The following is a 20959-nucleotide window of genomic DNA, read 5'->3' on the forward strand; positions in this document are numbered from 1 at the left end:
ATATAATGCCATTTTTGTACAAGCTAATATGATTCTTTAGGGTCTAAATTAAAAGTTTGTAATATACTTTATTTAAAAATTCTCATTAGTATTGCAAGAAAACACTTATTTTACCTGGTCAAAAACAGCTCTGTTTTCAGCACGCCGTTTCAGTGTATATGCCTTTAAATGATAATGAGCTTTGCTGACTCCGCCTCGCTCTGGCGTACACCGTTTGTAACACAATAACACATAACCATAACGCGTTGTTCAGTATAAACGTGGGATTATGCATTATATTGAGAACGTCATACATAGAAAACATGCCGTAATGTACCCTGAGTGTAAACCTTAGACGCATTCATTGTGAAGCATGCAGCTAGCGATTTACAAGGATTAATATAAATAGTAATATAAAGTTTAATAAAATGTTACACTCACTTCAGTTCTGCAAACCCAGCTTTATACTGATCCTCGTTTATAAAGCAGTCTGGTGTGTGAAATGATTCGCGCATGAGAGCATTGACGTTGCTCGTGTGGAATATTCCCTTCGAAAACAAACTCAGCCACTGCGTCTTCAGCGGTTCGGATTTAGGAACATTAAAATGACTGTGTTCGTTATTACACCCAAGAACAGAACACCACAATCGCTTAGAGCCATTCTGCTCATAGACAGTGCTCCAGCATATCAACAATGACCGCGCCGGTCCACGCAGACTATGATTGACAGCTAGCGAGGGCGGGTCTGTGTTGAAACGCGGCTGTCGCGGCTGTCAATCAACAATCGTGGGAGGGGCGTCCGTTTTATTTACGTCACAAAAACGAACGGCTCAATTTAAGACAGGGGAAAACATATAAGGAGATTAAAACAAAACCACTGGATGGATTTGTATCATTATATGATGGTTGTGTACAGACACTGCCAACACACATTTCAGTACAATCAACTTGTAAAAGTGCATGTACCATTATATGACCCCTTTAAAGTAATACTGGATGTATATAACCAGATATGGAATGAAGGCACCTTACCCAAAGAGTGGAAAAATGCAATAGTGATACCAGTAGCAAAACCAGGTAAAGATGCAACAAAATCAAGTAGTTATAGGCCAATTGCTCTTACATCTACATTATGTAAGGTGATGGAAAAAATGATAGTAAGAAGATTAAATTATTTTTTGGAGAAAAATGAGATTTTATCATCAGCTCAAAGTGGGTTTAGGAGGAAAAGATCTACAATGGATGCTTTGTTATTATTTGAAAGTGAGGTTAAAAAAGCTTTAACAATGAAAGAATTTCTTGTTGCTGTTTTCTTTGATATTGAAAAGGCATATGACACTTTATGGAGGGAGGGACTATTAATTAAGCTAGATAAAATCGGAGTAGGGGGGAGAATGTACAACTGGATATTGGATTTCTTGTTTAAGCGTACATTTCAGGTTAGAATAGGGGAAGAAATTTCAACAATGCATGATATTCTGAATGGGACTCCTCAAGGAAGTGTAATCAGTCCAATTTTATTTAACATAATGATTAATGATATTTATGAAAGAGTTAAACCTAGTATTGGGAAGGCACTATATGCAGATGATGGTGCAGTGTGGAAAAGAGGTAGGAACTTAGGGAATGTAGTAAAAGGAATACAAGAATCAATAAACGAAGTTGAAAGGTGGTCAGTGGAATGGGGACTAAAGTTTTCAACAATAAAGACCCAATATATGGTTTTTACTAAGAAAAGGAAAATGGAACAATTGACTTTGAAATTATATGGTCAATTATTAGAAAGAGTGACAGAATTTAAATACCTTGGACTAATATTTGATGGAAAATTAACATGGAATAGACATATTAAGAAAATTGAGAATAAGTGCAAAAGAGTAATAAATTGCATGACTTCAATAGCCAAATATGAGTGGGGAGCAAGGAAAAGCGCACTACTACATGTATATCAAGCCTTAATACGGTCAAGTATAGATTATGGGTGTGCAGTGTATGGTGCTGCAGCAAAATCAGAACTAAAGAAGTTGGACAACATACAGGCTAGGGCACTTAGAATCTGTTGTGGAGCAATAAGATCAACCCCTCTAGATGCCATCAGGGTTGAGATGGGGGAGTTGCCACTAGATTTAAGAAGGGAAAAGCTTACAATGATGTACTGGGTTAATTTGCAGGGTTGTAATAAGAGTCATTGCACACGAGCAACCTCTTAACCCCGCCGGCGGGCCCATTTGCCATTGCATGTTTAAAACAATAATATCTTAGTAAAAACCTAAAGTAATATTGCCAAACTATATATCATTTGAAAGCTTAAAATCTCTAGATTTCATATTTGGTGGCTGTTATCTAAAATATATTACAGAGGAGCAGAAATTTATCAATTTGCAACAAGAATATTTCATATTCATTAGGAGTATTTAGGCCTTTATTTTGAAATAACAATAAACATGAAAAATCATGAAAGATTGGTAGAAACCTCAGTTTGTTTTCATGCCATGAGTTCAAAAGATAACACCAATTCCATTTTATGAGAAAAAAAGGTCTGAAAATGTTTTAAATATAAAGAAAAATGTATGGATTCTCGATTTGTAATGCGGCTGCGAGCTATAACGCTATAACATAGTCTTTATGCATTTATTAGAGGTTTAATTCAAATCAAATACTGCCAAACCACCCCTACTACTTCTGAATAGGATGTCTACTTCATAAATTGTATGCAAATTATGGAAATACATGGTTCAGATCACTCAAAACATATGAAAATGGAGGCGCCCTTATATGGGCAGTAATGGAGTCTGGTGTTCACCTAGTGAAAAAGTTGGGTACTGCGCCCGAATAAAATCTTACTGAAAGCTCATTTTTTTAGATATCAACCTAAAATTTGGAATACAACTTGTTCAGATATTTGACTTTAATTTTCTTGCAGTTTTAGAGTAAAATATATTTTGTAATATATTATATTTTATATAAAATATTAATCATTATATTTTTACATTACACAATTTCATAAACTCAAACTTATATAACTTTTTTTCTGTTTCATTTTTTACAATTTCTGGACTTCTACAATAATCTGGAAAATGTATTCTTTAAAACAAGACCAGCCATAGGTCTATATTCCAAAGCATTCCTGAATTACAACCATTTAAGTTTGGATAGTGATTTTTATGTCTATGCAAAAAAAAGGGGGGTGCCAGTTAACAGGTTAAAAGACTGTTGGGAATATAAGAAGAATAATGGGAATAGTTTTGGATGGAAGTATAAACAATGGGTTAAGGAATGTGGGCTGGAAAATGTAGTTATTTGTCCCAATATGCCATTGAAAGGGGTATCAGTGTGGAATATTCCTGAACCTAATGTTGAAATGAGACTGCTGGAGGATCGGGAGAAAGCAGAAGGAAGATATACTAATAGCTATGAAATCAATGGTTTTATGAGAGAACATTTTTATTCTTGTATACAGATCTATACAGATGGATCTAAAGACCCAGTCGAACAAAAAGTGGGAGTAGGAGTATATATTCCAAAATTTGAGACGAAAATAAGTTTAAGGTTGAGTGACAAAATGTCTGTATATTCAACAGAACTAACTGCTATAATAGTAGGATTGCAGTGGTTAGAGCAGACTAAGCCGAATAGGATGGCGACTGTAATTTGCTCAGATTCTGCATCAGCACTTAAAAGTATATTGTCAACAAAAACTGATAGAGAAGACCTGATAGTAGAAATTTATACATTATTATATAGGCTGAACATAGAGGGTATAATTGTATACTTTTGTTGGGTGCCGGCACATATTGGGATATTAGGAAATGAAACAACAGATAAATTAGCAAAAGAAGCGTTAAGGAAAAACTTGGTAGATATTAAGATACCTTTAGAAAGAAATGAAGTTAGATCAATAATTAATAGAGAAATAATAAGAATATGGCAACAAAGATGGGAAAGTAGCAGTACAGGTAGGTGGTATTATAGTATTGTAAAATCAGTAGGGAACAAAGAATCGTGCTATGGAAGACATAGAAATGAAGAGGTAATGATTTCTAGACTAAGGATGGGTCATACAGGGTTAAAATCAACACTGGCATTAATGGGAAAGCATGGAAATGGTATGTGTGATGAATGTGGTGTTATTGAAACAGTAGAACATGTGTTTTTTAAGTGTAGTAAATATGAAGAACAGCGTAGGGGTCTTTTTAGTAATATAAAGAACAGGCCAGTGAGTATCATGGACCTATTAGGTAAGGGTTTGAGTGATAGACAGAGGTTTAAGGACGTGATAACTTTTTTAGAGCTTACAGGGCTAGATCACAGGATCTAGAGCAGGGGTCTCAAACTGCCGGCCCGCGGGCCATTTACGGCCCCCCCTCCCCCTTCCTCCGGCCCGCAACTGATGTAGAAAATATAACATAATCCGGCCGCAAAACCATTTTTTATTTATTTATTTTATTTGCTTCATGGCAATTTCAAAAATACCACTTCAAATTAAATTAAAACAAGAACACGATTCTATAAAAAAAAAAAAAAAAAAAATTAACTTGAAAGCGTAAAAAAAAAAAAAAAAAAAAAAAAAACCCGCGCAAACCCAGCATATTTGAAAAGAGAGCTGATTTTGGTCATAGGAGTTTATTTGTTTGGCTGCTAACGAAAACGAAAATGTCTCATTCCAAACCGAAAAGAAAAGTGGACGATGAACACAGACAGTTTCAGGAAAGATGGACATTGCAGTATTTCTTTGTGGAGTTTAATGGAAATGCTACCTGTCTGATATGTAAAGAAAAGGTTGCAGTCCTAAAGGAGAATAATCTCAAGCGTCATTACTCAACTAAACATGGAGAACAGTATGAGAAGTACCAGGCAGACGAGAGAGAAAAAACAGCCATGAAGTTGAAGAGAGAGCTAACGTCCCAGCAAAGCCTTTTCCACAAAGCCAAAAAGGATGCTGATGCTGCAGTTGAAGCAAGTTATGTGGTGAGTGAGTTGATCGCTAAAGCAGGAAAGCCATTCACTGAAGGGCCGTTTATGAAGGACTGTATGTTAAAAGTCGCTGAAATTCTATGTCCAGAAAAGAAGGGCTTGTTCAACAATCTCTCTCTATCGGCAAACACAGTGGCAGAGCGGATCAGCGAGTTGTCCAGTGACATTTATGATCAGTTGCGCGGCAAAGCTAGAGTTTTCACTGCGTACTCTGTGGCGCTTGACGAAAGCACAGACAAAACAGACATTGCGCAGCTAGCCATTTTCATCAGGGGTATAAATGAACAATTTGAAGTGACGGAGGAGTTATTAGGTTTGTGTCCAATGCACGGCCGTACCACAGCCAACGATATATTTCAGCAGCTGTGCGACGCGATTGAGCGCGCTGGTTTGCCGTGGAACAGACTGGTAGGCATTACCACTGATGGCGCCCCATCTATGACAGGCAAAAAAAACGGACTGGTTGCGCTGGTACAAAGAAAGTTAGAAGAGGAAAATGCAGAACCAGCAGTTGTTCTGCACTGCATTATACACCAACAGGCTCTGTGCAGCAAATGCTTGAAATATGAACATGTCATGTCTGTTGTCCTGAAATGTGTCAATTACATCAGGTCGAGAAGTTTACAGCACCACCAGTTTCAGGCCTTTTTAGCAGAAATTGAGTCAACATATGGCGATGTACTTTACTTTACTGAGGTGCGCTGGCTCAGCAGGGGGAATGTCCTGAAGAGATTTTTTGACTTAAGAGCAGAGGTAAAGAGATTCATGGAAGATGGTAGAATGGATGTTCCTGAATTTGATGATCCTAAATGGGTCATGGACCTTGCATTCTTGGTGGACATAACACAGGAGCTAAATATCCTTAACTTGAAGCTCCAGGGTCCTGGTCAGCTCATCACAGCAGCATATGAAAGTGTGAAAGCTTTCTCCACAAAGCTGCGATTGTGGAAAACTCAGATTTCTGCAAAAAAAACTCAGTCATTTCACTACATGCAGATCTCTTGTGGAGCAGGGCACAGGATTCAGTGGTGATGAATATGCTTCTGCTATTGACAACCTACTGGAGGAATTTGATCAGCGTTTTGCTGACTTCAAGTCACACCGTGACACTTTCCAGCTGTTCACAGATCCCTTCTCAACTGACGTGGAGAGTGTCCCAAGTGTGTTGCAAATGGAGCTTATTGACTTGCAGTGCAACAGTGAGCTAAAAACTAAATTCAGAGAGGCACAGGGAAAAGCAGACAAGACTGGACAGTTTTTGAGAGAGTTACCTCCATGCTACCCAGAGCTGTCCAAAGTGTTCAGTCGGGTAATGTGCCTTTTTGGAAGCACATATCTGTGTGAGAAATTGTTCTCAACTATGAACTTCAATAAATGTAAGTACAGGTCTAGGCTTAGTGACGCCCATCTTGAAGCTGTACTCAGGGTTTCAACTGTGACCTCCATCAGGGCAAACGTGGCTCAGTTGTGTGAGCAGAAGCGCTGCCAGGTGTCTGGCAAGAAATAGAATAGTGATAGTGTGCAAATGTTTTCAGGGATTGTGTTCACTGCAAGGTTGTTAGTTCAGTCCAATGTTTTGAAGTTATTTAAGTTAATATAAAGTAAGGGAAAAAGAGTTGCACTAACTGTTAAAATTATATTATATATTGTTAAATATATCTGTTTAATATACTGATGTTTACATTTTTTGTCAAGAATGACACAAATATGTTAGTTACATAATCTGAAATAAACGAGAAAAGTAAATTTCCAGAAAAAGATTGTGCTTGAATGGTAAAATGGCCCTCCTATTAGCTTTCGTTCACAGCAGTGGCCCCCAGCCAATTTGAGTTTGAGACCCCTGATCTAGAGCCTGAGGAGGAAGAGGAACTCTGGTCATCCTGGAGGTTGAGGAGCTTAGTGTGGAAGCTGGAGGAGCTGAACACGCAGCGTCAGCTGAAGCTCGGGCTCTGATACTCTGGGATGTTAATATATGTATGTATGTGTGTATATATATATATATATATATATATATATATATATGTATGTATATGTATGTATATGTGTATATATGTGTGTATGTATGTATATATATATATATATTTTTTATTTATTTATTTATTATTATTATTAATCAGATCCATTACTCATGTGCGCAAGGTATACAGTAGGTGGCGGTAATACTCCACAGGAGTGAACGGCCATAAAACGGAAAGAAGAAGAAGAAGAAGAAGAAGGGGAGGGGAAGGGAGACAGTTTTTTGACCTACATTACATCACACTGCTTGTTTTGGAGCACAGAGTTTTGTTTTTAAGTTTTCACCTTTTTGTTACAATAAAGCTCAAGTCTTGTTAAAACAGGTGTAGCGTCAAACATACTTTCCCTCATGGAAGTGGCTTAAGAAGGCAAGGAAGCCATTACAGGCGTTGTTGTTTTTCTTGCAGTTCTGTGAAGTTTCCTTAGGCTCTTCCATCCGGCCCACTATTGTCTATAGCGATCACAACTCCCTTGTTTTACTTTCCCGTATGTATAATGCTAATCAACGGCTGATGCGTTGGGCTTTATTAGTACAGAGTTATAACCTTGAAAAACAATACCTGTTCCGGTTTCATTTATTTGTACTTTATTTGGTTATTACTTATAAGCTTTGTTAGGGTGTTAAGATTATCATGTGGAACTAAATTTCTCTGCCGTCCTATTCCCTTTATTACTGAGTATTTGAGAGCGGTAACGCTGTGTTTGGCTGGATAGAGGGAAAGGAGAGGGAAGTTATGTCACGTGACGTACATCGGACACACTTAGTTCTGGTGTATTTAGTTTAGACACACTAGGTTTATAGGAGCATGTGTCATTCGCTGTCATTTCTGTGTTGATAGATAGAGTAGGGAAGTGTACGACGTCTCGGACGATGAAGACTTTTCTTTCTACATTTTTCTTTTGTATTAGGAAGGTTTAGTTGAAACGAGTGAGAAAGATCCTTTTGTCTTATTCTTTTCTTTGTGTTGGCACCGTCCAGTTTTCCCTCTTTCCTCCCCAGATCCTGTATATTATAAGTTTGCTGGATTTTTGTAACTTCTTTTGTTTTTGATTGTAAATAATAATTTGTTGCTTCATTTTTCTTCTTTCTTATATACATATTGGCGGATCATTGCACATAATACATTTGTTCCCCTGTTCTCCTGCTGTTTCTCAGTGGTCTTATTCACTCTCTCAGTATTTAATGGTAACAATTGCTTATGGGAGGACTAATGTTCCCCTTCTAATTCCCCAGACTTTTAAAATCCGTGAAGGGTCGTAACACTCACTTAAAGCAAACACACACTCTCCAGAATAAACTATTAGTGTTTATCAGAGAGCTGTTCAAATCACTGACACACTCTTAATATGAAGATCATTCTTCATCATCAGATGTTTGAGTGACACTATGTCCAGTATCAGGAATAATACAGTATGATCTGTGTGTATCAATACACAACTCTGAGATCACAACGTGAATGTGTGCAAGAATAAACTGAGCATGTTTAAATGAACTCTTTCCAGACTAACTCCACTAAATGTGTTTAGAGAAAATACAGATTTCTTTACCTGTGAGAAGTGAAGAGAGAACGATCAGTCCCAGCACACACAGATCACACTTATCAGACATTTCTGTTTCTGTCCGTCTTCCTCTTCATTATATATAGTTACAGCTCCTCCTCTAAACATCATCAGCTCCTCCTCTTCATTATATACAGGTCCTTCTAAAAAAATTAGCATATTGTGATAAAGTTCATTATTTTCCAATGTAATGATACAAATTAAACTTTCATATATTTTAGATTAATTGCACACCAACTGAAATATTTCAGGTCTTTTATTGTTTTAATACTGATGATTTTAAATTGATTGCCAGGGCGGCAGTGGCTCAGTGGTTCATGTGGGTTGTCTACAAACCGGAAGGTTGGTGGTTCAATCCTCGGGTCCACCTGACCAAGTGTCGAGGTGTCCATGAGCAAAACACCTAACCCCAGCTGCTCCCGACGAGCTGGATGGCGCCTTGCATGGCTGCCGTCGCCCGTCGGTGTATGAATGAGTGAGTGAATGGGTGAATGTGAGGCAAATTGTAATGTGCTTTGTTGGCCATTGGGTCTGTGAAAGCGCTATATAAATGCAGTCCATTTACCATGATTTTGGCATACAGCTCATGAAAACCTAAAATCTAAAAAAATTTGCATATTTCATCCGACCAATAAAAGAAGTGTTTTTAATACAAAAAAAAAAAGTCAACCTTCAAATAATTATGTTCAGTTATGCACTCAATAGTCAATACTTGGTCGGGAATCCTTTTGCAGAAATGACTGCTTCAATGTGGCGTGGCATGGAGGCAATCAGCCTGTGGCACTGCTGAGGTGTTATGGAGGCCCAGGATGCTTCGATAGCGGCCTTAAGCTCATCCAGAGTGTTGGGTCTTGCGTCTCTCAACTCTCTCTTCACAATATCCCACAGATTCTCTATGGGGTTCAGGTCAGGAGAGCTGGCAGGCCAATTGAGCACAGTAATACCATGGTCAGTAAACCATTTACCAGTGGTTTTGGCACTGTGAGCAGGTGCCAGGTCGTGCTGAAAAATGAAATCTTCATCTCCATAAAGCTTTTCAGCAGATGGAAGCATGAAGTGCTCCAAAATCTCCTGATAGCTAGCTGCATTGACCCTGCCCTTGATAAAACACAGTGCACCAACACCAGCAGCTGACATGGCACCCGAGACCATCACTGACTGTGGGTACTTGACACTGGACTTCAGGCATTTTGGCATTTCCTTCTCCCCAGTCTTCCTCCAGACTCTGGCACCTTGATTTCCGAATGACATGCAAAACTGAGCAACAGTCCAGTGCTGCTTCTCTGTAGCCCAGGTCAGGCGCTTCTGCCGCTGTTTCTGGTTCAAAAGTGGCTTGACCTGGGGAATGCGGCACCTGTAGCCCATGTCCTGCACACGCCTGTGCACGGTGGCTCTGGATGTTTCTACTCCAGACTCAGTCCACTGCTTCCGCAGGTCCCCCAAGGTCTGGAATCGGTCCTTCTCCACAATCTTCCTCAGGGTCCGGTCACCTCGTTGTGCAGTGTTTTTTGCCACACTTTTTCCTTCCCACTGACTTCCCACTGAGGTGCCTTGATACAGCACTCTGGGAACAGCCTATTTGTTCAGAAATTTCTTTCTGTGTCTTACCCTCTTGCTTGAGGGTGTCAATGATGGCCTTCTGGACAGCAGTCAGGTCGGCAGTCTTACCCATGATTGCGGTTTTGAGTAATGAAACGGGCTGGGAGTTTTTAAAAGCCTCAGGAATCTTTTGCAGGTGTTTAGAGTTAAAGGGACACTATGCAGCTTTTTTAGCTTAACTGAACAGCTTCAGAGTTATTGAAATGGTTATATAACTTCTTTCGGGTTGAATGGTGGGCGTCTCGACCCCCCCTGGTGCCGGTGAGCGAAAAAATCTCACTTGCAACTTCGGTGCGGCGGGCCGCGTCAGGAAGTATTGCGTGATATCAGCTCTCGCGATGTAACATATTCCTTTACGGCAACTCACACATACACACAGGAACAAGGTATAGATGGATGGAGTTTGTCACACTATCGTCATGGCTGAGCCGGCATATAAGATGCAGAAAGCTAGGAAAGCATTGTCGGAGGAACAGAGAAAGAGGAAACGGCAGACTGACCGAGCGAGGAGTCGGACACGAGCATAGGCATAATTTTCTGGTGTGTTATGTCCCCATTGAAACTTCTCGCGGCACGGATGTAACGTTACCATTACAAACAAATAAAACATCTCCAGGTAACTCTAGTAGAGCATTCATTTAGTTCGTTTGTTAAATAAGAGGCGATCTGAAATGTGTTATTTTTGAAATCAAGTGACCAAAGTGCTCGTTGCCTCTGCGATCAGTGGTGCAGATAAGTTACAGTGTTCTGTTGTGACGCGCGCCTGAATCCGTTGCGGGGACTGAGAGACTCTCTATATTTTGTTATGGTGAAATCACAAAATCTAATGCACAAAAAACATGTCCCTGCTTGAAATACAACCACTAATAAACAATCTGTTTTGATGAGGAAAATAAACTATACTACTAGTACTGATTAGAACCCAGAACCTCTGACACACTTGGCAAAAGTTCTGCCTCTGGACCATTAAAATTGTCGGATCTATGTATTTAATCACGTGAAAATTCTCACCACTAACAACATATATTATATCTCATTAAACGACAAATTAAACATAATGTACTATTGTATACTATGTAACAGGCCATGTCAAGCTCTGAGTGAGTGGTATTTACGACAGTAACATTAAATTCAAGTACACCACAGTAACTCTAGGGGTCGCTGTTTGACAAAAACGGGATTTCTGCATAATGCCCCTTTAATTAGTTGATTCAGATGATTAGGTTAATAGCTTGTTTAGAGACCCTTTTCATGATATGCTAATATTTTGAGACAGGAATTTTCCTTTCGAGAGGTTCCTCCTATTGCGTAATAGCTTACGCTATGGGAAAACTCCTTTTCTCGAGAAATATTGAAGTCTTTATGTAAAACGCATTGCAGCTGCACAGCATACAGCAATGAGCGAGGCAGCTCGGTCATTGGCTGTGCTGCGGCAACTGCACGAACCTATGACGGGGCGACTCTGAACCCGCTTCCAATGAGCGTGCTTGGCGCCCAAGCGCGTCAGAGCCCGCCAAGATGGGCGTGGCCAAGGGCTATATATTGGGCGCCCCGTCGTCTGAGTTCTTTAGATTTAATCTCCTTCAGCAAAGAACCTTCTCTTCGCTGGATCCTCCGGATTTCTTGGAGTCTTTTCGCCGCCGCCGTCGACAAGCCTACAGCAGGACTGCTTCGAGGACGCCGGCGCCTTCAGCCGCCTTCGATCGCCTTCTGCTAAGCCATCCGGCGCGCATCATCTTATATCCTTTTTCAAAGCTTTCAGTGTTCGCCCCCGCGACACTTTCTAAAAGAGCAAATTAACAAGGCGTTGTTTCAAATGCCTTCCTGCGCCTCGTGTCGAGGCCCTCTTCAGGACGGGAATCGTCACATCATCTGTGCCCGCTGCTTGGGACCGGACCACGCAGAGGCTGCCCTTACTCGAGGCGGATGTCCCGAGTGTGACGCCCTGGGCCTCACCGAGCTGCGCGCTCGCTTCGCCGTTTTCCCCTGCGAAAGAGCCCACCTCCTCCGTGCTGCCATCTCCTCTGGTCGAGCCGCGCAAGAAAAAGCGCCGCTCACAGAGGCCGCCGGAGCACGCGGTTTGCAGTGATGTCACGCCAGGCCAATCCCCACGTGCTTCACCACCACCCGAAGACTCCCCGCCGCCAGTCCAGTTCACACAGGCGGACCAGCACCCCTCCAGCGGAGCGATGGGGCTCGTCTCGTTTGGCGCGTCAGGGGATGACGATGACAAGGATGACAGTTTTTCCGGTGATGCTGCATCCGACGACTGGCCGGGTTCGTCCTTCGACCCCGCGCCATCGACATTAGCGGGCACGAGCGCGGGCTCCAGCATGGACTCGGAGATCGTCCGCATCCTGTCTAAGGCCGTGGAAGACCTCGGGCTCGATTGGTCTTCCCCGGAAGAACCCGCCCGCAGCCGACTGGACGAGTGGTTCCTGCAGGGGCGCCGACAGGCCCCTCGACAAAGGCCCTCCCCCTTCTTCCCGGAAGTTCACGACGAACTCACGAAGTCGTGGAAAGCCCCGCACTCCGCTCGCCTGAAGCCTTCTTTTTCTTTGTCGCTCTCCTCTGTGGACGGCGCGAAAGAAAGAGGCTATGAGGGGACTCCGCCCCTCGAGGAGGCTGTGGCCAATCATCTGTGTCCACCCTCCAACGCTGGATGGAAAGCTAAAGCTTCTCATCCCTCGAAGCCTTGCCGGTCTACGTCAGCTCTCGCCGGTCGCGCATACGCCGCCGCCGGCCAAGCTGCATCAACGCTTCACTCCATTTCACTTGCATGGTCTATATAGCTACAGCTCCTCCTCTTCATTATATATATAGTTATAGCTCCTCCTCTGGCCGCTTCTCTAAAAAATTCTCTACAGTGCAACAGTTGGTTACGGTATAGCCTATAGTATAACGTTTACCGAACAGTATGGAATTTCAGTGAGTTATACTAGTGTCGCTGCTCACTAGTAAACATTGTGGATTTGGATGTGTTCTGCACAGATTCCGCCGCTGAAATAAAAACATTTCTTTTTAGGAGAACTTATGACTTTTAACTTCCATGTCTATTTGTATTTCAAATTGATTATTGTTTTTTTTACCATGCTTTTATGATCTGTAGCACTTTGAGATTTGCCCTAAATGTAAGGTGCATTACAAATAAAATCTATTATTATTATTGTCTGTGCACCATGAAGCTTTTATTAGGCTACTAAGTTTGTGCTTGTGAAACCACAAGTTCCAGAAGAGTTGCATTGACAAATGCGTCAAGATCACACTTCATCTATATATACACAGCACAAACTCCAGTGTAAAATTAACTCTCCTGTGAGTGTTTTTCAGATCACACTCAAAAGTGTTACAATAAGGGTACCTTAAAATGTCAAGGGTCGTGAGCCTAAAGTAAACAACGAGAGAAATATATGTCTACTACCCAGTGGTGTAGTCTAGTTTTTTGTAGTATACTGTGATATACCAAGCACAGGTTTTATCAGCTGACAATTAAAAGACTTAAACATTATAAGCACAAATAAAAATGTACTTTTTAAAAACGTGTGTGATATTCCTTTAAAATTATGTTTTAATAGATTTGATTATTATTATTTTAAAAAGTACATCTTACTATGCAATTTCTTTCATAATTCCCTCGAGTTACTTTATTTCTCTCTACAAACTTTTATTTTGGTGGGTTGTAAATTAAAGACATTTGAGCTTCTGTGTGTTATAATAAACTATTATTATTATTAGGCCTACTTGAAGTATACTCTACTGTGCAATAGTAATATATTTCTGTTATATTTTTATCAAATTATACAAAACTTTGATTTTGACAGGTTGTCATGAAGACTAGTTTGTGAGTGTGTGTATATGATACGAATGAATGACGATAGTTTTATCAAATGAAATGGTAAAATTCTTGTGATGTGACTCTCATAAAAGCTCTGCGATGAAGTTCAAATGTGTGCATGTCCTCATCATAGACGCTGAAAACACAACGCGTCAAGCCTTGTTTATACTCGACGCGTCCGCACGAGCGCAAGTCTCCGCTGACTGCGCGCGCACCTCTCCAAACGGACGAGGCGTTTAGGCCGGAGACACGGCTGCGTGGCGTGTCCGTTTTTATTTCGGCTCCCATGTTAACGTTAACAGGTTAGAGCTTGCACACTGCCTGCGTGACACGCGCGGAAAACGCGTGCATGCTAGAAATAGAACCGACGCCTATTTTTCACGCGACACGCAAGGTGTTGGAAGCGTTTGCAGGCAAAATAGTATAGGAAAAGATGTTTATATGTCATTTTGTACACGAATACATATTATTAAATTACATTTTGATGTTTGAAAATCTAGGTTTTGACAAATTCAGATATAAATGTTTTTTTTTTTTTAATCCCATTATTTTTGCCTATATAATTTCATGTCATTTTATTTTTTAAACAGTCGAGTCCTGGTGTCCACTACAGAGGTCATAGCATATGAATAAAATATAGCCTATATATATTTTCATTTGTTTCTAAGGCCGTGTGTCCACCAAAGCGTTTTTACTCGCGCCTGGCGTACCTTTTCAATTGTTTTCAATGGGAGCGCCGCGTTTTTTAAACGCCATGAGCGCAACGAGGCGCTGAGCGTGTATCTAACGCTCAAGCGCTGAGCGTTCGGCGTTTTTTACACGCTGAAGCGCTGAGCGCCCGGCGTTTTTACTGGTCGCCGAGAGTTGAAAAATGTTCAACTTTTGGATAAAACGCAGCGCTCATCACTGTCACTTTTCACCAACCGTCCAATCACAGTGGAGGAGGGGCGGGACTAATATCACACCGACCAACTGTCATTCAACATGCTTTGTGTACAAGGACATCAACCAGCAGAGCTGAAAAATGGATGAAAAATTTATATTGCTGGTCTCCGAACATACGTGTTTATACCAGATGACATCCCCGGATTACCACAATGTGAATTAAAAAAACAATGCTTGGAGGAACATTTCATCGGCGATCGGTCTATCAGGTAAGCAGTCAGACAGCTGATCGGTGGGGGCCGGGATCTACGTTAGCGTAACGTTAGCTTGCAAACCGTCAAAGCAATTTTTTTTTTTAGATACATTTCTATAAATAACGCCCGGTAATCGGAATATTCTATTCAGATATTCTGTATCATAGCAACGAAGCGTTTCAACGGAAAAAAGGCTGCGCTGCCAAAACGTTCTCAAGCGCCCACAGCTGGGCGTTTTCAGCAGAGCGTCTAGCGTTCTCAGCTGGCTAAAAACGCTTTGGTGGACACACGGCCTAATGCTCTTAACAATGTGATTACATGAAAAAAAAATCAAAAAAATTATTTGAAAAAAACTTTCTGGGCCTCAGGAGCATATAAAGTTAGGATAGGCTACAAAAACATCGTAGTGTGTCTTCTGAGTGACGGTCCAACATCAGGTAGGCTAAATATAGGCTCTTTAAAGCTACACAAAATTTGTAAATGTTATTGAAATAAACAGACAGCCGCATGTTTCCCTATTTTTCGGATTTTGGAAGATGCGTGATAAAAGTTGAAATTGTTGTCGTAAAGGCAAGAGCAACAGTAATCCAAATGTAGACTGGTCTGTCGGCGCCCTCCCTCTATGTCACATAGCGAATATGTATTCGTGTACGCCACGCAGCGCCGCGTCAGAAACGCTTCTGGTGTGCAAAGACACAGAAAACGCGACGCAGCCGCCACGCAGCTGACACGCAACAGAAACGCCACGCTCACGCCTTAAGCCCCGTTCACACTACACGCGACCAAGCGACGCGATACCATTCATTTCAATGGGGAGCTGGCGATTTCCGGCGACACGCGCGACAGCGACCGTTGGCGACCGGATGGGGCGTGTCTGGCGACGTGACAAAGTTGAGATCTGTTTAACTTTATGCAAATGAGGAGCGACTTTCGGGAGCGACAACCAATAGGAGCGGAGCGCGTATGATCCTTCTCCACATCATTGGATGTCATTCATAAAGGCAACCAGTAGTGGGAACTCCCACTAGCGACCTCATCGCCAGCCACTGGCGACATGCAGCGACAAAGTCGCTTGTAGTGTGAACGGGGCTTTATACTTGACGCGCTCGCCGTTGTGCTATTCTGTGAAACGACAGGGGGCGACTCGGAGTAATTCTCCTCTAAACCACCAGGAATCAGCAGTGAAGAAGTAGTTTGCCGTTTATTTGTAGTTTATTAATAGCTGATTCATATTAAAAGAGTAATAAATGCAGTAGGTGTATTGTACTTTCTTGTACAAACTCGTTAAACAACTGAAGCCTTATTGACGAGTGTTTAAACCTTAATTTCATCAGCAGGGCTTACTTCTGCTATTGTAGGCTTATTTTATAAATGTAAGCACTTTAGACAAGTGCAAACGCAAATGTGTTCCTATTCACACTGCCCACTGCTTAAGAAACCCAATCTAAATCCAGCACATCTAACAAGTTACAGACCGGTATCTCTTCTTCCATTTGTCGCGAAAACACTTGAACGAGTTGTTTTCAACCAGATCTCCTCCTTTCTTACACAGAACAACCTCTTGGACGACAATCAGTCTGGTTTCAAAAGTGGACACTCAACTGAGACTGCCCTGCTCTCAGTAATTGAAGCTCTGAGACTGGCAAGAGCAGCTTCCAAATCCTCAGTCCTCATCCTGCTGGATCTGTCTGCTGCTTTTGACACAGTTAACCACCAGATCCTCCTGTCAATCCTAAAGATGAAGGGCATCTCGGGAACTGCACTCCAATGGTTCGAGTCTTACCTCTCAGGTAGGTCCTTTAGGGTGTCGTGGAGAGGTGTGGCATCTAAGACCCAACATCTAGCTACTGGGGTGCCTCAGGGCTCAGTGCTTGGACCACTCCTCTTCTCCATCTACATGACATCACTAGGATCTGTGATTCAGAAACATGGCTTTTCCTATCATTGCTACGCTGATGACACGCAACTCTACCTCTCATTCCAGCCTGACGATCCGACGGTAGCTGCTCGTATCTCAGCCTGCCTGACAGACATCTCTGGCTGGATGAAGGACCACCACCTTCAACTAAACCTTACTAAGACAGAGCTACTTGTGGTCCCGGCCAACCCAACACTTCATCACAACTTCTCCATTCAGCTAGGCTCGTCATCCATAACTCCATCAAGGTCAGCTAAGAACCTTGGGGTTGTAATCGATGATCAGTTGAAATTCACAGACCACATTGCTAGAACTGCCCGGTCCTGCAGATTTGCTTTGCACAACATTAGGAGGATCAGGCCCTTCCTTACAGAGCATGCCACACAACTCCTTGTCCAAGCACTTGTTTTATCCAGACTGGACTATTGTAATGCTCTCCTAGCTGGTCTTCCAGCTTGCTCTGTCAAACCTCTACAACTGATCCAGAATGCTGCAGCCAGAGTAGTCTTCAATGAGCCGAAGAGAGCACACGTCACTCCTCTCCTCACACAATTGCACTGGTTGCCAGTTGCCGCTCGCATTAAATTCAAGGCACTGACGTTTGCCTACAGAACAACCACTGGCACTGCTCCCTCTTACCTAAACTCATTACTTCAGACTTATGTGCCACCCAGAAACCTGCGCTCTGCTAGCGAATGTCGTCTTGTGGTACCATCTCAAAGAGGCACAAAATCTCTTTCTCGGACCTTTACCATGGCTGTTCCCTGTTGGTGGAATGATCTGCCTAACTCAACCAGAGCTTCTGAGTCAGTAGCCACTTTCAAGAAACTGCTGAAGACATATCTTTTTCGGCAGCACTTGATTCAGTAGAATTAACACTTTCTCTTCTCTTCTATTCTATAAAAAAAAAAAAAAAAAAAAAAAAACTGCACTAAAATTAAACTGAGAGGGGTTATAGCACTTACGTATTGTTGTCCTACTGTTAGTTTAACTGCTTCTATTGTTCTCATTTGTAAGTCGCTTTGGATAAAAGCGTCTGCTAAATGAATAAATGTAAATGTAAATGTCACAAAATGAGAGGCTTTTATGGTCGCCCATCAATGCAAATGTCTCTGTGTATAGAAGGATCATAAACATGCTGGTACAGACGTACCAGTTCGGCCAGATTCGGCTCGAAGTCGTTCATCTTCGGATGCGGCGCCGCGCGCGATGTTACAAAAAGTGCCGTGCACACCGCCAGGCGAAATGGGGTCTTGCACACCCAACGCGCACGACCGCCCACACCGCAATTACGTAATTTTGCCGTGCGCACCTTCGCGCTCTTGCAGACGCGTCGAGTATAAACAAGGCTTCACGTGTCACGCGCGCTTCAGTGTGTAGTAGAGCACATATTGAGCGCTCATTCACAGAAACACGCAGAACATGCTTTAATATTCATAGACACTTAATACATATCGAGATTTGATTCATTGTATCATTACTTTTGATTTGTTCATTCAAAAATGGCCAAATTGCGCGACGTTACGCTTTACAGCTAAGTTACATTATTTTGTTGCTGGATTCCGCGATTCGATCTGTGTCGCTGCGCAAACACAGACGTCACGGCGGGCGGGCGGCGGGGGTGAATTTATGAATGAAAGTTCTTTCACAAAACGATGTTGTTACGAATCCTCACGCTTTTTAAAGAGGGTATACGGAGATCTTTGACATTTCCTAGTGGGCATTAGGGCTGTGTTGAAAAAATCGATTCACCAATTCTGAATCGATTTTCATATTAATTTCTAAAGATCGATCCGTAACTCAAGAGGATCGATTTAATAATAGGAACTTTAACTTGCCGCGACTGGGAGATCCCTGTATGCGCATTGAAAGGCTTTCACTCAGCGCGCACACTGTTACAACAACAGGCTTTGAGTGAGTCATTCGTTCATTCAACGAACACGTTCAAAAAAGCTGATTCATTGAAAGAGATGTAATGAAACAAGGTGTTAATTATTTTAAACTTTGAGTTCCACTTTTCAAGGCTCAGCTGAGCAGCAATGCGTCGCATGGGTAACGCTGAAGCTGATGCTTCACTTATTAGAGACCAATATGGCATTGATTCAATGCGTGACTCGCTGATTTTATTTCCCCGCGGCTTCCTCGCGCTGTGGAATGCTGACCAGCGCTGCTCCTGACGCGCATTTATGGTAAATACCCGTGACGTGAACGTTAAAAGGATGATATGACAAATATTTCGCTTTCCTTTGACACGGCAACCTTTTTCACGAATACATATGACTTCAAAGACAGACGCAGGTAATCGCACGCGCTCTGCCGATCTCTCTCATTCACTGTCTGTGCGAAGCCTCTGTAGGCTACACATCACCACGATAAACAGTCTTGTTTGTTATCATTATGAACTTGTTTAACATTCAATACACATGCATGAAGTTCAAAACAAGCAGTTAAATGTCTATAATAGCCTAATAGTATCAATATGTTGCATAACTACAGTCCTGTAATTCAGGTAACAGCTGGAAAAAACAAAAAAACCTCATATCTAAATCTCGAAAATCGGATCAGATCGGATCGGATCGAATCGAATAATGCTAATCGATTCAAGATCTTGAGAATCGGAATCGAATCGATTCTTGAAATTTGAATCGAAACCCAGCTCTAGTGGGCATACGGAAATCCTTGACATTTTCTAGTGGGTATACGGCGTATACCTGCGTATCACGTAGACTACACCACTGCTACTACCTCAGATTTAACGTTTGATCTGTACATCAGCATCGGGGAATAACATGATCTCACTCACGATAGAGAAAGCTGTGCAAAACTTACATGTACAAAAGTAACCGTGAAGACTTCAATGTAAACACAGCTTTTGTGTCTTTATCAGCTTTTCCATATACTGGCACTGATCATCATCACAAATACTTCATTTCTGTGAATCTGTTTTTATGAATGAATGAATGACTCTCTCACCCGTTGCTCGAGAGTTTTCTTGGTGAACAGCCGCTTGCTCCTCCTGCTGGTGAGGATGAATAACAGATATGGAGATTATCAATCTACTGATGTTCCTGCCATTCCCCGATGTCAAATGTTGAAGTTTCTGTCGAATTTGAACCACTGAATTTGTCAAAAAGAAAAAAAAAAATTTTTAAAGCGAAATAAAATGGACCAAAAATTGTCTGTCAAATATTATAGGTTGTATTTTTAAACAGTATGAACATTTTGGAAGTGAAATCTGAACGGTGAATATGGGTTATTTAATTTTTTATAATGAAAACGTGTGTGAAATGTTTTTAATTGAAATATTCACAGCTTAAATATACAACCATGTTGAATTTGAGCCCAAAAAAATGCAAGCCCTAAAAATACAATGCATTAAAATGCAAGCAGGGTTAATGCAATGCATATTTTTTTAATGCAATTCAACAAGCTTTTTTGTTTCAAAAACATTTGTCATTATTTTACTTCCATAGAAGCACCAATTACACCACGTCTGTCAGACTGACAGGCCAATTTTAGACTCTCGTACAGTGGAGGAAAAAATTATTTGATCTCCAGCTAATTTTGTAAGTTTGCCTACTTACAAAGAAATGAAGGGTCTATCATTTTTATGGGAGGTTTATTTGAACTGGTAGAGACAGAATAACAACCAAAAAATCCAGAAAATCACATTATATAAAGGTTTTATCGAGTGAAATAAATATTTGATCCCCAACCAACCAGCAAGAATTCTGCCTCCCACAGATTGGTCATGTGGGACACAGATTAGCCCCGTCACTTCAAGAAAGTGCTCCTAATGTCAGTGGACACTTCTCCACAGAATCTGTGTCTTCCATTCCAACCTCTCCACCAGCATGGGCAAGACCACAGGTCGGGGAGCAGATTGTAGGCCTACACAAGGCTGGAATGGGCTACAAGACCATCAGCAAGACGCTTGGA

The 20959-nt window shown here is 41.5% G+C and overlaps 2 protein-coding genes across 5 annotated transcripts in view; both read right to left on the reverse strand.

Moving 5' to 3' along the window:
• LOC130105977 (uncharacterized protein DDB_G0271670-like) overlaps positions 1–20959 on the reverse strand; it is a 174826-nt gene that overhangs the window by 131326 nt on the left and 22541 nt on the right. The window contains exon 1 of one of the 3 annotated variants that reach the window (XM_056272173.1): positions 8577–8663. The exons of 1 other annotated variant lie outside the window; for it this stretch is intronic. The gene's annotated coding sequence lies outside the window, so the exon portion shown is untranslated. Of the gene's footprint in view, positions 1–8576; positions 8664–20959 lie in introns of those variants that run through there. One more of the 3 variants, XM_056272174.1, reaches the window with a different exon arrangement.
• LOC130105983 (uncharacterized) overlaps positions 1–20959 on the reverse strand; it is a 257444-nt gene that overhangs the window by 41744 nt on the left and 194741 nt on the right. The gene's annotated exons all lie outside the window — the stretch shown is intronic.

The sequence above is a fragment of the Rhinichthys klamathensis genome, unplaced genomic scaffold (assembly GCF_029890125.1).
Source record: "Rhinichthys klamathensis goyatoka isolate OS25496 unplaced genomic scaffold, OSU_Roscu_1.1 h1tg000331l_1, whole genome shotgun sequence".
Taxonomy (NCBI): Eukaryota; Metazoa; Chordata; class Actinopteri; order Cypriniformes; family Leuciscidae; genus Rhinichthys; species Rhinichthys klamathensis.